Raw genomic sequence first — 12,767 nt, 5'->3', positions numbered from 1 at the left:
GCTTCAGTCTATATTCTTTTTGTGAAACTCGACCAACGGTTCTTAATTTTGATTAGAAGGCTGTTTTACACAATTGCGCACGACTGTCTGTTGTTTGGAATGCTTTTCTGATTTGAAGCAAGGACTGCGACATAGTGACTAATATACTGGATTGATCGAGCAGCTTACATGGTACTATTATCTGTATCTGTGTTCTCTCTTATTATATGAATTACTGTGTTATTATCTTTGCTATTGTTGAATGCATGTATGCGATATAACAGCGAATCTTCATTTCGTTTCACTATTGAATGTTTTGATGATTTGTTATCTCTTTCACCCATGCATGTATCAATGATATGAATGATTAAGTGTAGTAATTCGCTCTAATCGCTCTGCATAACTAATTATGCAGAGCAATTTTAAATGGTTTAAACATCTATGCTTAAAGTGTTAGAGTCATCTATATGCCTGCCTTAAAGCACAGATCATCAAACGCTATGCTTTACCAAGTGATAAGTCCCGGGATTAAATTATAGTTATTACATTTCGCTTATAGTTTAGCTGTCCGCTTATTACCATCTTATGTCATAAGTCACTCATCCATCCCGTCTACTTATAATTCTTGGGAAACTGGTCCCATTATCCCCAGTCGGAACCACTATTCCAAACAGAAAAGGAGCTGCACTAAGGTCCGGACCGGGTGGTTTCCCCAATGTTGTTGCAACGATTTTCGGGGCATCAACATTTTTGGCGCTAGAAGGAGGGCCTTGACTGTGAATGGAAAGCAGACCCAAATCGGCAAGTCATTCTAAGAGTAATTCTCCCTCCAAACCTCCTCGTTCTTCTCAATTACATGCTGGTTCGCCAGTCCATAACCAAGAAGAAGAGGAATCTACCACCACTGCTCAATCCCATCATATCCCAGAATAGCTAAGTCTTGAATCTCCTGAAGTCCAGTCTCTAATCCATAAACTTCAGAGCTTCTCGATTTCACCACAGAAGTCTGAGATATCAGAAAGCGGTGCGACTTTGCAGTTCAACCTCACTCATCCTGTTACCAGACTTCAGAGCGAAAAACTTGGTATTGAACCCACTGAGTTTCCTTTACCCAAAAGGAAAAAGCCAAAGAAAAATACTGAAGGATCTGATAGTGGGGATTTTTCCTCCACATCCTCCATTTCATCTCCTCATCTGCAAAGTCAACCACCCACTCCTCCATTACAAATTGTTGTTCATCAGGGAACAGAAGCCTCAATATCCCAACATATTCACTCTTCATCTTTATTACCTCACCAAACATCTGGAATCCCGACAGTAGTGAGAACCACTGTCGCTAGCATAATGGCAGATCCATGGACTAGGCCGGGTGCAGTCAACATGCCTGGACCATTGCACGATCTACCAGATGCTCCCGAAAAATGGCTGCCTAAATTTAATCCAGATAATGGAACCCAAGCTGAAGAACACATCAACAACTTCATGTTAGCAGTTAACCTAAAAGGAGTGACAGAGCAAGATGTTGTTGTAAGACTTTTCCCCTACACTTTACAAGGATCAGCAGGATCTTGGTATTTTTCCTTACCTTCTGGTTCGATAACCAGTTGGAATACATGCCAGGAGCAGTTTCTCACTAAATATGGAGATGATAGGTCCCTAGAAACTTTAATAAATGACCTCTCCAATTTGAGAATAGAGCAAAGGGAACCAATAAAGGAGTTTAATGCCAGATTTAATAAACTACTGAATAAAATCCCTACCGCTTCTAAACCAAGTGAGCAAATCTGATGTGAATGGTACATCACTGCCCTACCTGCCAACATAGCCATCTTTGTAGATAGGGCTGGCAAACCTACCTTAGCTGAAAATATGAGAGAAGCACTTGCCGTTGAAAAGCGCATCAATGCTCTTGAAAAGAAAGCTGCTGTAGAAGATAGAAAAGCTAAAAAGTCTCGTTTAAAGAAGATTCCAAGAAGAAAACCCCAAAGGACCCATATGATATGGAAGGTTTACAAAAGGTCCTTAAAACTTTGTCTAATGAAATGGTTGAGATTAAAAAGCAGGTGGCTGAAACTTCAAGCAAAAGACCATTTAGGACTTTTAAGAAAATCGAATCAAAGCCACCTAATGTTATATCTAACGCCGATTCAGACCAAGAAGAAGAGGAAGAGGAAACACCTTCACAGATCGATGATGAAGAAGAAGTAGCTGAATGTCACGGAATGTGGGATTTTATACTCCCAAACTCTGATACTGAGAATGAAGAAGAAGCCTTTCCGGTTACTACAAGAAGTAAAATTACTTCTGAACTTCCCCAGGCAACTTCAAAGAAGAGGAGCGCAGGCGCTACTACAGCAAAGGAAAGAGTTCCCCCAAAGAAGTCACCTGTGGTAGTTCCTCAAAACCAGCCTTCAACTTCTAGTTCTCCTTCAACATCCAAGACTCTAGTGGTATCCGATTCAATGGAATATAACATTGTTGATGATATGAAGAAAACCAAGGCAAATATAACCATGTTTGAACTTAGTAAACTGAAACATCAGCAAAAGCTACTTCTCAAAGAATTAAATGTTGTTCCCTCTATCCCCCTTCCCAGTGGAAGAGCTGCCAATGACTCAGGCCAGCCTCCTGCAGGCATGGTTGAAATTACCGATTCAGTCTTAATCGGAGATAAATCAAATTCTCACACTCCACCCTTCCTGCTCACTTATGAGATTTATAATAGAAACCTACACAACTGTTTAATAGATTCAGGGGCCTCATCTAATATAATGCCAGCTTCAGTTTGCTCTAAGCTGAACATTGAACCCCAGAAGTCTGCCATTTATATTGTACAGTTGGATAGAACTAAAGTGCAGGTTGTGGGAGAAATTAATTCTGTAACCATCAGGTTTTCAGCCGACCCCATAATTGTCCAGAGAATTGACATCTTAATCGCTGACATACCTGAATTTTATGGTTTAATATTAAGCATAGATTGGTCCGAAAAACTGCACGGGTATATTTCTACAGATTGGTCACACATGTGGCTTCCCTACAAGGGAAAGCCAAATCAAATAAGGATCGATCGTGAGAAACATATGACCCACACAGTTACTGAATTCGAGCAAGAAAACCAACCTGTGGCATTCAACAACAACATTTTGGGGAACTATTCGGCAGAATCATTCTTTGGCAACTTTGTTGCCCAACCATCTCCTTTTTCAGTCAATCATTTTACATCTCAAATAGAAAATTTTTCACAAACTGACAGGTCCAGATGTTTTAATGATGCTGAGAAAAATGTAGATACTTTTGTTAATATTCCTTTATTTTGGTCTCTGTATTTTGATGGCTCTAAGTCCTCTGAGGGTTCAGGAGCTGGATGTGTATTGGTTTGTCCGCAAGGAGAAAAGACAATGTTGTCTTGTAGGTTAGAGTTTGAGTGCACTAATAATACAGCCGAATATGAGGCTTTAATCCAAGGATTATACAAAGCAATCGGCCTGGAGGTGCGATATCTAAAGGTATTCGGCGATTCGGAAATCATTGTCAAACAGGTTAGAAATGCAATTCATTGCCTTTCGACTCACCTTAAACATTACCAATCGCTCGTCCAAGAGCTTACCTCACACTTTTTGGCATTCAACATTTCTTCTATACCTCGATCTCAAAATTCAGCCGCAGATTTACTAGCCAATGTAGCTTCAAAGCTTCTGCCTTCTGAAGACTACAGCCTTGATAGATTTTCTGTAGAATTACTTTTCAGACCTTTAATTCCTGACAATGTCACTAATTGGAGAGTATTTAATCATGATGATGATATTTTGCAATTTTTAACTTCTGAGAATTCTTATGATAAGCAAGTTATTGAGGAAGATGATCATGATTCCCAAATGAAAGAAGTGCCCAAAGAAAATTCGATCCCTAAACCAGTGGTAAAATTAGAAGATCTTTATGATATCAAAGACAGGTTTAAACCTGTAATTAATACAAAGCTTCACAGTTCTACCCTTAGGTTTGAATTGATAAATCTAGGAACCAATGAGTCTCCTCAAAACATCAATTTAGGAACAGGACTATCTCAGAATGAAAAGGAAGCATTTATTAAATTGTTAAGAAAAAACAAACACGTTTTTGCTTGGAAATATGATGACTTAAAGACATATGATACATCTATTATCCAGCATACCATTCCTATGCTTCCTGATAAAAAACCAATTCAGCAAAAATTAAGAAAAATACACCCAAATTTGGAGAGCCAGATTAAGTCAGAGCTTAATAAGCTCTTGAAAGCCAAAATTATTTTTCCAGTCCGACATTCAAACTGGGTCTCTAATATGGTGCCAGTCAGAAACAAAAATGGCGACATACGAATTTTTATTGATTTCAGGAATTTGAACAAAGCGAGCTTAAAAGACAACTTCCCATTGCCTACTATGGAGCAAATTCTCCAATCGGTGGCAGGTTCTGAATTGATGTCTTTTCTAGACGGTTTTTCAGGGTACAATCAAGTTCTGGTACATCCTGATGACCAGCTTAAAACTACATTCAGAAAAAAATGGGGAACCTACGCATATCAGAAAATGCCTTTTGGTCTTATAAATGCCGGAGCGACATTTCAGAGAGCTATGGATATGGCCTTCAGAGGGTTAATTAATCGATCAGTAGTCGTCTATCTAGATGATATTACTGTGTATTCTAAGAAGAGAGATAATCATTTGCACGACTTAAATCAGATCTTTCAGTCATGCAAAAGATATGGTATTTCTTTAAACCCAAAAAAGTCCTTCTTTGCTCTTGACCAAGGAAAACTCTTAGGCTTTATAGTATCCAAAGATGGTATTTATATTGATCCTGATCGGATTAATGAAATTTCTGAAATCCCTTTCCCACATAATAAAAAATCAATGCAGTCATTTTTGGGTCAGATTAATTTTGTCAAACGATTTGTTCCAGATTTTTCGCAGATTGTATTACCACTTCAGACAATGATCAAGAAGAATTCAGTCTTCAAATGGGGATCAGAAGAAAAACAAGCTTTTGACATTATCAAACAGTCAATAATCAATGCCCCAGCCTTGAATACTCCAAATTTTTCTAATCATTTTACACTATATACTATTGCATCCAACACTTCATATGCCGCAGTACTTACACAACTGAATGATAACAACTTAGAAGCACCCATATCATTTTTCAGTTCAAATCTTCAAGGTGCCGAATTGAATTATTCTGATGTAGAGAAACAAGCCTTTGCTGTGTTCAAAGCAGTCAAACATTATAGACCCTTCCTTTTGAAAACCCACACGAAAGTTATAGTTCCTTTCCCAGCGGTAAGACAACTATTAATTCAGAAAGAATTGGGTGAAAAAAGAGCCAATTGGGTTACAGCGCTTCAAGAGTATGACTTAGAAATAAAGCCAGCAAAGATTGTTAGGGGCCAAGGTTTTTGCAGGATATTGGCAGGAGCATCAAACATTCACGAATCAAGCGATGAGGATCAGATTGAATCCATCAATCAGATAAGTATCACTGACTCTGAATCTCAATATGCTGATTTGATATTTTATTTGAAGAACGGTTATGCTCCTCCAAATTTATCTTACCAGAATAAAAGGGCCATTAGGTTAAAAGCTAAGAATTTCACTCTCATTGATGATGTGTTGTTTAAACAAAATTATGATTCTATCCTGTTAAGATGTCTTGAGAAACCTGAAGCTCAAAAGGTTTTGCAGGAGCTACATGATGGACCAGCTGGGGGACATTTTGGAGCTGACACAACAGCTCATAAGATTATTCATGCTGGATATTATTGGCCTACTCTATTTAGAGATTGCCATGAGTACGTAAGAAAATGCCTTAATTGCCAAACATCTGGTGGAAGACAACGAAAATCAGCTTTCCCTCTGCAACCTGTCAACATTGAACAACCATTCGAACAATGGGGATTAGATATCATCGGGGAAATTACTCCACCATCTTCCAAACAACATAGGTATATCCTTACCGCTACTGATTATTTTACTAAATGGGTAGAGGCTATTCCTTTGAAGGCGGCAAACGCAGAGGCAATCATCGAGTTCATTGACCAGTTCATCATTACCAGGTTTGGTGTTCCAAACGCTCTTGTTTTTGATAATGCTTCCTATTTCTCAGGAAACGCTATGTATGATTTTGCTATTAAAAGGGGGTTTAAACTGAAATATTCTTCCAATTATTATCCCCAGGGAAATGGTTTAACCGAATCTACTAATAAGAATCTCATCAAAATCATTAAGCAAACTGTTGAACAGAATCATAGAAACTGGCATAAATCTTTGGTCTTTGCATTATGGGCTGATAGAATAACACAAAAGGCTTCTATAGGGACCTCCCCTTTCAATTTGGTATATGGAAAAGAAGCTGTGTTGCCTACAAATCTTGTTCTTCCATCCTTAGCCCTAGTACAGCACATTGAAGAGACTCTGTCTTCTTCTATCCAACTTAGACATGACCAAATTCTCAAATTAGAAGAAGAAAGGGAAAAGGCCAGAATCACTCATGCCAAACATCAACAAATCATCAAAGCATCTTTTGACTCAGCATCATCCGATTCCAAACAACTTCAAGTTGGTGACTTAGTTCTCAAATGGGACAAGGCCCATGAGGATAAAGGTAAGCATACCAAATTTCAGAAAATGTGGCTTGGACCATTTCAGATCTGTGAAAAGATAGGCCATTCAACTTTTATATTGCAAGACTTATCAGGGTTGAGAGATTCTCTCCCCGTCAATGGCCTGATCCTGAAGAAATTCTTTAATTGAGAAGGTAACCCCTTCTCCTTTTGTAGATTTGCGTAGTTTGTAGGATTGGTAGGAAATAAAACTGTCGAGTATCTCCATTGACCTTTTGTTGTGTTTGAGAAAGCTGTCTCACAAAAATAATATAAATATTTGTTTTTAGATAATAGAACCCTCAATCAAAAGAAATAGTTTCTAGGAAATTAGATATCCTTGTGTTCTGAAATTATAATCTAAATTTTGAAGACTCCTCTCAAGAGGTAAAAGTTCTGAATCATTTTCTGTTTTCAAAACTAGTCTCCAAAGGTTATCTGTTAAAAGATAGAAGCTAACCCATTTTCAGCATCTCCAACTCTTCACCTGTCATCCATTTGCTCTTAAGGAGAAAATTGTTCACCCCATTCACTAAAGATTATGATTATTCAGAGTGTAATTCTAAAATATAAAAGATTAAAGATAAGAGGTCTTATCATAAGCCTGCTTACCATGTTCATAGGGAAATAAGTTAACTGACATTACCAATACTGCCTATCAAAACAGGGTAATGGCTTGAAATTTCAAGACAAGGGGTCTCATCACGAGCCAGCTTGATCAGTTAAATTATTACCAGTGAATGGCATTGTCATAAGCTGGCTACCAAACCAGGACAGTGGCTTTTTATCTTATTAATTACAAAGAAAAACAGATGAAAAAATAAAATATGAAAACATTTTATGGATTCATTCTGTTAATCACACTCTTATGTGAATGGAAAAGTAGACAATACTATGGTTAAAAGGTATCCCTGTCGAGACTATAAATGTTTGCTGGCAACAGAGGCTCTACCTATGACAAAGGAGTTAATTATAAAAGCTGATTTGGGAAAGTTTTCTATTTTATCACTATAAACCAATAAAGACTTATTTTAGAAACTTATTATGTATTCAGTTTCTTGAAACTAAATGGGACGAAGTTAACAAAATGGAATTCACTTTACTCAAAACACATGAATATCTAGTTATATTAGAAATTTCTCCTTCTGATTGAGTTTCTATTTTTGGAAAAGCTTGAGTGTTTATATTAATTTCAGAGATAACTGGTTCTACCAACGAATCGCCAATTGTTGTGCCCTACAACAACCCCCCATTTCATATCATCTGTATTTATAAACAATCAACATATGAAATGGGTCCCTTTTAAAAAATTAATTGGTATTAATGAATTTGTTCGAAGAAGGAATGATAATCAAAAGTGTTTGTGAATTGGAGCCTTTTTCGAATAACAATGTTCCCAAAATATAACAATATTTTATTATTGTGATAAAGCGATCGCATATCGCAATAACAAGAGAGACGCATTTAAACGGCACTTCGGTCTTTGCCGATGCGATATCACTATCGGCGATCGGCGGTATTCAATGCATACACAAAAAAGAGCACATATCTTATACCCCGATGCAACGCTATATCGGCAATCGGCTATCGGCACTGCCTCTTGTGGGAAAACGCTTTAAGTTACAAACCCCGACCCGATGCGATATCGCTATCGGCCGTCGGCGATATCCCATGCACTCTCATAAGGCGCTCAGGTCTTTCCCTGATGCGATGCGATATCGCTATCGGAAGTCGGCAAATCACTTAATATGCATCTGGTAATGTGTTCACATGCTAGTCCGATGCGATGTCGCAAATCGGCGTTCGCCAGGACTACTTTCAAACGATAATGCAACTCTTTCCCCGATGCGATGCAATATTGTTCATCGGTAATCGGCATTTTCAAAAAAAGATTGCTTTAAGCTTTAAAGTTATATTTAAATCCGGTTGATAAAGCACAGATTTCAAAATGCCGTTAAATGCAGGGATAAGGTAATGCATGCGTATTTAATAACTTTGCCCCTTCGATTAACGAATACTTGCGTCTAAGGCATTATCATATTTGTTGCACGCGTTAGGAGGTCATTCAACTGAATAACAGCGTAAAGGTCATTTAATGGGTAGCAGGCCTTAAAAACACCATTAATGCATATGCGATCTCTTACCAGTGATTGGATCCGCAGCCACTTTTTGAAAATTAATATCGCCACGCTTCAAGTGATATATATCTTTCCCTTTATGCTTTGTCTTCATTATTTCTCGTGTTACGATTTCTCTTGCACTTGTGTAGAGTTCGTTTGTTGAGAAAAGCCTGAACATGATGGGGAAGAAAAATAAGAGGAGTTCTGGTTCTACTACAACACCTGTTGTAGGTCAAGCTGCTTCAATTTCGAAGAAAGGCCTAATCTCAGACACTATGTGCACTGGTCTTGCTAGGACCACATGGCAGGGCACATATAATCTGTTGGAGGCCGAGCAACCAAAAGTGACAGTGAGAACGGCTAGTGTAGATGTACTAAGGAAGTCTGATGCAACTCTCAAAGACTTAGCCGACTCCTTTTTACACAGAATAGCGGCCAGAGAGAAGGTTCTCCCTTATACAGATGTGGTGCGCTGGGCAATTGAAGAAATCCCCATCACTGATAGAACTTTTCATACAAGGGACGGAAGGATTTTCGGGTCATTCAAACCTGATGACCTGAGGCGAATGTATCATCTGCCTGAACCGGAGCTAGTCTACAACAGAGCCTTCGTGGAGAAATTCGCAAAAGAAAATGAATCACCATCCGAACCCCTCCGAGATTGGAGGCAGAACCCAGCCAAGCACAAGCATGAAAGTTCGGGTAAGTACTCCAACGTTTCTTTGGCTTCTCCCTATTGCTATGCGGGGATTATGATGTGTAGACTGTGGGGACTACATGACTCTGTTAATATCAATATTGACATGGTTCCCCTAATGGAAGCGGCTATCAATAGTATAATCATGGATTGGGCCACTATTCTTTCTGATAAGTTGGTCGTAGCTGTTCGTGAATTTAGAGCCAAAACTATAGTCACCGAAAGGAAAATCCCGCCATTTTATTATTCTGCTTACATTATGGATACCCTGTGTCTTAATTCTGAGTTTCCTGTCCTCGGTTGGAGATGGACCACCCAAGATCCAACACCCATTCATTTATACCATCAGAAATTATGGAAGTCCTCTTACAAGGACCATTTGTACCAAATTTGTAATGGTTTCATGGTACCCATTTACTATTCTATTTATGACAAACCCATTTCCAGAATTTCCTATGAAGCTTCTTTTGACTTACCAGGCATAGCAAGTTGGTTCGGGGAAGAGTATTTCACCTATATCAGAGTTTTTGGGAGCAAGGCTAGGCCACATGTCCTCCCTTTATATATCCCAGACAAGTTGTTAGCCCGGGAAATCTGCTACCAGATTATGGCCGAGAGTGTCACACAAACTCTCAAAGAGGAGAAGAAGAAAGGTTGGCCCTCTTTTCCTTTAAGAATTGGGGTTTTTACGCTGCTTAATTACAAGCATGCAGAAAAAGAAGCGACAAAACTCCAAACTTTATCCCTGGCAACTATCCCAAGCAGACTCTATGATCCAAAGCAAACTGCCTACATTGCCCTAGAACAAGCAAAATTAACAAAAGTTGATCATCAAGAGGATATGTTTGATGACCTGTTCGTAGGTGCCGAGACAATAAGCCAAGCCAAACAACTTGCCATAATGAAATACAATGATGAGGCGTTGACAGAGTTTAATAAACTTAGGGAGCAGAGGTTGCAAACTCTGCCCCTAGAGTTATTATCCACAACCCCAGCGTCTTCCTCAAGCGAGCCTGGTCGGCAACAGATACATTCACCTCCTGTTACAACTAAAGAACAGGATAAACAACAGGAGGAAAGACAAAAGAAGCTGCAGGCTGAGAAGCAGAGAAAAGAGCAAGCAGAGAGGCAGAAAAAGGAGCAGATAGAAAGGCAGCAAAAGGCACAGAAGGAAGAAGAGAAACTAAAGAAAGAACTAGCAGATAGGCAGAAAAAGGAATTGGAAGAGCAGCAGCGGAAAACGCAAGAGGAGCAGTAGCGGAAAACACAGGAGGAGCAGCAGCGAAAAGCACTTGAAGAACAGTAGAAGTTAGAACAAGAAAAAGAACGGAGCAAAACCCATACAGAACAACATAAGCAAACCTCCATCGATCCTGAATTGATTAAACAATGGAACCAATTCGATTCCATTATCAGTGGTAAAGAAGGCTCCAAAGACACAGACGCCTCTAAAACAAGCAATGCACCCGATACCACTTCTTCTTAGGTTCTTGGAGGAACCAGCGGCCCACCCATTTCACAGGATGTCGAGATAATCAATAATGCCTTCCGATCAAATTGTTCTCCAGGTGGAAGAAATTCCTCCCCTGGATATTTTTTACAGCCCAAAGCATAGAGCTGTTATTAAGCGCTCTAAGAAAAGACGAAGGCTTGATCAACCTTCTATCTTGCCTGAGCAAACAGTCACGGGAAATATGGTCTGGAAGGAGGATTTGGATCCCTCCGATGATCTAACAAAACTGTCTCAATTCGCGGGAGCTTATTCTGCAGCAACTATCGACAAAGCATCGGAGGTAAGTCTTCTGTTGAAGACTAAAGATCATGAAATATATGCATTAGAGGCAGAGGTAATTGAAGCGAAAAACAAAGCAGCATAGGTGGAAGAGCAGTTGCTGGCTTAACAGCAGGAAAACAATTTGTTAACCCAGCAACTGCAAATTGAAAGACAAAGGATAAACCAAAGTGAAACGCAGAAGGCAAAAGAATTGTCGGAGGCATTGTCACAGTTGAAAGCATCAAATGAGCTGATGATGAAATCGAAAGATGAGCGAATAGCTCAACTATCAACACAGCTCGAAGGTATCAAGAGCACACAGAATGTGAAAAATTTTAGAGCAGAGGCAACTCAAATAAATGGTGCATTACTGTCTCAGATCAGACTTCTATGTCAACAACTTGCTAAGGCTGAGCCATTATGCGAAATATCTACAACAGTGTGTGAGCAAATAGAGAAGGCTAGAAATGAGCTAGATCAGGCCGAAGATGCTATATCGGAATATGTTGAGTGGCAAGACACTGAAGAAGGGAAAGCGGCGAATTTGTCCCGAATCCATGAAACGTACAAGGACATACTCTTCACGGAATGGAATACTCAGGTAATGAAAGCAGAAAGGGCGGCTTCCAGGTGTAAAATAATTGCCAGCAATATGATCGACCTAGTCAATGATACACTTTATTTGGCAAACATGATCTCCAAGTGCACACCTGGAAGCATAACAACAGCGGATATGCTTGAACAAGCAAGTTATCATGGCTTGGAGGAACAGAGGAAGTTAATAACCGGAGTAAATACTTTAACCTCTGAAGCATATTGGCTCTTTCTAGTCAAGCCACATACTCAAAGGTCTGCTCTCAAGTGTTTAACAGATGCCCTCGGATGCCTGATCCCCGACATTCAAGATGCTACATATGATGCCCAGCTAACTTCGCGTCTCAACACTCCACCAGAAGTAGAGCCAATGCTGGCGATATGTCAGCTAAGGAGTAAAGGCAAAGAACCCACCGAATGAAGCATTGCCGCCAACTGCCAGATCGCTAAGAAAGATGGAAAAAAAAACATTTATTGATGCCAATTTAATAGCTTTTCAGTTGTTTAGATATTTAGATTACTATAGTATTTATAGACCCTTTCATTGTTTTGGAAAGGGTCGTAAAATTTTGTAATAGACTTAAAGGCTGAAGTTTGCACTATTGTGCTTCAGTCTATATTCTTTTTGTGAAACTCGACCAACGGTTCTTAATTTTGATTAGAAGGTTGTTTTACACAATTGCGCACAACTGTCTGTTGTTTGGAATGCTTTTCTGATTTGAAGCAAGGACTGCGACATAGTGACTAATATACTGGATTGATCGAGCAGCTTACATGGTACTATTATCTGTATCTGTGTTCTCTCTTATTATATGAATTACTGTGTTATTATCTTTGCTATTGTTGAATGCATGTATGCGATATAACAGCGAATCTTCATTTCGTTTCACTATTGAATGTTTTGATGATTTGTTATCTCTTTCACCCATGCATGTATCAATGATATGAATGATTAAGTGTAGTAATTCG

Source organism: Pinus tabuliformis, chromosome 6 (assembly GCF_031772625.1).
Source record: "Pinus tabuliformis cultivar Carrire ecotype Pingquan chromosome 6, CPIR1, whole genome shotgun sequence".
Lineage (NCBI taxonomy): Eukaryota > Viridiplantae > Streptophyta > Pinopsida > Pinales > Pinaceae > Pinus > Pinus tabuliformis.
The sequence above is the reverse complement of the archived record's forward strand: the minus strand, read 5'-3'. Positions refer to the sequence as shown.